The sequence below is a fragment of the Arachis hypogaea genome, chromosome 2, assembly GCF_003086295.3.
Source record: "Arachis hypogaea cultivar Tifrunner chromosome 2, arahy.Tifrunner.gnm2.J5K5, whole genome shotgun sequence".
In the NCBI taxonomy this organism is placed as follows: domain Eukaryota; kingdom Viridiplantae; phylum Streptophyta; class Magnoliopsida; order Fabales; family Fabaceae; genus Arachis; species Arachis hypogaea.
In genome coordinates, this window is record NC_092037.1 from 42,340,665 (window position 1) to 42,344,991 (window position 4,327).

General features: G+C 33.4%; 1 long non-coding RNA gene across 1 annotated transcript; it reads right to left on the bottom strand.

Annotated features, from left to right (window-relative positions):
- Positions 1 to 1,190: 1,190 nt before the first annotated feature.
- LOC112743556 (uncharacterized) lies at positions 1,191 to 4,021 on the bottom strand. The gene is made up of 2 exons (XR_011872558.1): positions 3,313 to 4,021; positions 1,191 to 1,396 (listed from the first exon to the last, which is right to left on the bottom strand). It is a non-coding gene; the product is annotated as an uncharacterized lncRNA (long non-coding RNA).
- Positions 4,022 to 4,327: the final 306 nt, after the last annotated feature.

A 4,327-nucleotide genomic window follows, 5' to 3' on the forward strand; every position in this document is an offset into this window, starting at 1 on the left:
CCTAAGCTAAGAATACAAAATTCTACTCAAAAAACAAAAAGATACATGTTATCAAACACTTGCAATGCATGAAAGAAAAAAAAATCGTAAATTACAATAATAATAGAATCTAAAATACCAATTGAACGAAAATAGTAATAATAACTCAATCAAGCATCAAGAAAACACAAAACTTCAAATTGCATTAAATGTAATTAAAATTAACAAGAGTTCATGAACATAAAAGCAACAAAATAAAGGAAATTAACAAGTAAGACTTAAGATGCTAGAACAAGATAATATAAAGCAAATTAAACTAAAGTAAGATCAAAACCTCAAACTAGAGAGAAAACTAAGATAAAATCCTAAAATTCTAGAGAAAAGTTGAGCTTCTCTCTTTAGAATCACCCAAAACATGATAAAAACCTACAACTATGACTACTTAGTTCATTCCCCTCCAATCCTTGGTTTAATAGCATCAGAAATGAGTTGGATTGGGTCTAAAATGGACTAGAAATCGCTGATCACGTGTTGCATTAAATGAGGCACACGCTCAAACGCGTGCGTACACAGACAATGTTTGCGTATGCACACTCAACTCTATGTCCACAATAACGATCCAATTTTCAGTATGTCTAGATCATACCGGAAACTGAGTGCTACCAACTTATCGTCCTAATTATTATCTATTACTTAATATATGAGCCTGATTCGTTGTTAAAAACGTAGTTATTTTACGAGGTACTTTTTTTTAAACGTTTAAGTTGACAATCATGAACATACACGGATGATATCATAAGTAACAACAAGATAAGTAGTTAAAAGTAAACACACATTTATATATATGCATACATCTCAAGCATTTGACAACATTCAGTCATTCAAGCTTTATTAGAACATAGATCTTAATTAGGACACCCCTACAAGTAGCTACGTAATAACTATATACATATATACATACAACATCCCAGTCCTTGACCTGTTCAAGAAGTCCCTAAGCTGGTACTCAAGCTAGCCTAGGCTCTATACTCACCTAATCTGTAACACCCTAACTTTTAGCATATCATGATCATACCAAAAGTAAGGAGTTACTAACCTGTTTTCTTTTATTATCTGTTTAATATTGAGCCTTTACGTCGATATCGCGTTTCAGTTTTTTAGAAAATTCCAGAAAATTGTTTTTTAGTAATTAAAATCATATATCAAAGATCTTCAAACAATAATAATCACATAATTATTAATAATAATAGATGTTATACAATTAAATTCAATATAAAACTCGAATACAATACATATCCCTTTGGATAAAATAAAATCTAAAGCAACAAGGGCGAGGGAACTCTATAAAAACAACAAGAATCACAAGTAAATCTACTAATTGTCTGCAGCATCTTATTGAATCTTCGAATCTGTATCACTGAAAGAGTGAAAGATTTTGGAATGAGAACAAACCACACGTTCTCAGTAGGGAATGAAAATACCGTAAAAGTAATGAAATAAAATGCTCTTTGAAAGCTGACATAAAACTATATTTTTACCAAACCCTTTGAAAATACTCTTGGTTTTACTTTAGCTAACTAATTACCTCTTTATAAAATCATTAAACTCAAAACAATTTTTAAATATAAAACTAGTCACATTACCCATCTATCAGCCACAAAATTAATTCTTAGTCAAAATGTCAATTCGTAATCACTTTAATACATTCACAAACTAATAGTACAAGCAAGAGATTCAATTCAATATACAAGCAAGTCACAACAAGACAAACAATATAATCACAAAGAAATAAGACAAGCAAGCGCAATAAAAAGAAAATGTGCAAATAACATGATGCATGTCTATCTCTAACGCAGGCCATGAGCTCATGTATCGGTTGCCTACCCGCTCCCGACATTACCCAGGCACAAGTTCCAGATATGGTTTTCCAGATGCATACAGTGTGCTTATATAAGTCTTACGGTTAGGCCACATACAATGTGACTTTCAATGTGCTTACATCTGGAAAACAGTTCTTAGTGTGTGGGTGTCTCCACTATACATTTGGCACTAAGGCCCAAACAAAGTCACATCTGCTCTCTTGTGAGAGACATTCCTTTACTTAATATATTTATTTAATCTTTGTTCTCTGCTCTCATGTGGCAGAGATTCCTTTAATTATCTCTCTTTTCTTTATTTTTCGTTCTTCTTTTCTTTCTTATCAAACCAACTCAAAACATAACTTAAAGCAAAATCCCTTCTCAAAAGATTGAGTTTAAAGCATTATGCTTTTCTTAATAAATCGAATCGAAAACAAAACTCTTTTTGTAATAAATTGAAATCAAATAATATTCTTAAATCAGATTCGCTTTTAAATAATACTTTAAATAAAGTCTTACAATTTTATAAAAATTTGGCAGTATTTCCTCTAAAATTCGGGCTTAACCACCCTTACGGGTTCCCTATTTCTCAACAAATCATCAGCTCTTTTCATCAGTAGTTATCATAACAATAGATTCTAAATAAACAACTCATCATAAACTAGTTTAACGACTATCATTCTTTCATCAGATAACATTCAGAATTTCCATCAACCATTCTTTGAAAGTAGCCCAGTATAACGTCAAAAGTTATAATTAGTTTCCTAAAAATCAGCCTTTAACTTCACACAATTTCGTTCACTATCAAATTACTAGTTCGTTTTCAAAACTACTATTTTTATATTTAAAATTCCGGTTTCAAGAAAATTGATTTAGTAATCAAACTTTAAATCCTTTAACCCTTTTCAAACCCAAACCTAATTAGTTATAAACCAATATTAATAACCATCATAGTGTCATCAAATGAACAATTCAATAACAACCAATTTGACATAATTAACTAAAATCGGAATTTTCAGCAATTCTAAAATAATCAGAAAATCCATAACAATCATCATCCTTAAACACAGCCACAAATCCATCTCAACATAATTTCATCACATTCAATCATATTCACAATCACCAACAATCTCAATTTCGCCAATTTTTATCAATTAATTAAATAAGACAATTATAAATTATTTGCAGTTACTCACTAAACTTCAATGGCATTCATAAATTAAAACAGTTAATTTTTAAAATAAATCCCATGCCTCAGCTCGTCAAAACTCACAAAACCTAAACGTGTTAAAACCTGTTTTTCCTTGTGTCCTGCAACAGCCACAACGTTTGACCATTTCTAAAGCAACAACAGCGACTTCAAACATGACATGCAAGCACCAATACTCAACCCTATGGCAAATAACGCCGCAAAATCCTCAGTAACATATAGCTGAATAGGGACTATAAAGGGTTTCGAAGGAGAACAACTTACTGCACTAAAAAAGAATCGAGATAACTGAACGGCATCAACCCCATGAACAACTCTAGTGGATTTTGTCAGCAGCGGTCAAAACAGCCCATAGGGTTGACGGTGACGCAACTCCATCACCGGCGACCAAGAAACACGACGATAACATCTTTCCTTCCTTAACGACATACTGTCTCGGTCGGCCTTCATCCCTCTACGGCGGACCAAACGTGGGCAGGACGAGGCTGAACGGCGGCGGGTCTTCAGCGGTAGCTCCGCTCCTCGGCGACGTCTTCCAACAACAGCAACGTCATCAGCGTAGACGAAGACCCTCCCTTCTAGCGGCGGTAGCACATCCTTCTCTCTCTTTGTGATTCTCTCTCTCTCACCTCCAGTGACTTCGACGACCGCGCGTGGAGAAGACAGTGGCAGAAGCGATGGAATGAATCTGCTTAGTGGTGGCGCGATGGCGGCGACAAGGGCTAATGGCACGACGGCGCCGACGAGGCCTAGCGGCGCTAGCACGGTCCCCTTCCTTCTCCCCCCTCTCCTTCCTTTCTCCTTCTTTCCCTCCGCTCACTCAGATATCTCTCTCTTTCAATTTATTTCTTTCCTTATTGTGGCTGCATGTATGTCTTGTGTGTGTTGCGGAAGAAAGGGAAGGGGGTAAGGCGGCTAGATTTAGGATAAAAATTAGGGTTAGGGTTTTGTGTAGTTAGGTTTAGGGTAATTTGGTAATTTTAATAAAAATTTGGGATATATAGTAATTGAAAACTCTTTTTTTTTAATCCATCACTCATTTATGAAAATTACTATTTAATTATCAATTTTCAAATAAATAGAGATAGTCAACTTAATTTCTCTTAAAATCATAAAATAGAGTTCAAAGTCTAATTATTCAAATTAAACCATATATCTAAAATTATTATTATTATTATTATTATTATTATTATTATTATTATTATTATTATTATTATTATTATTATTATTATTATTATTATTACTACTCAAGCTTTCAAATCATTAATAAGAAAATATC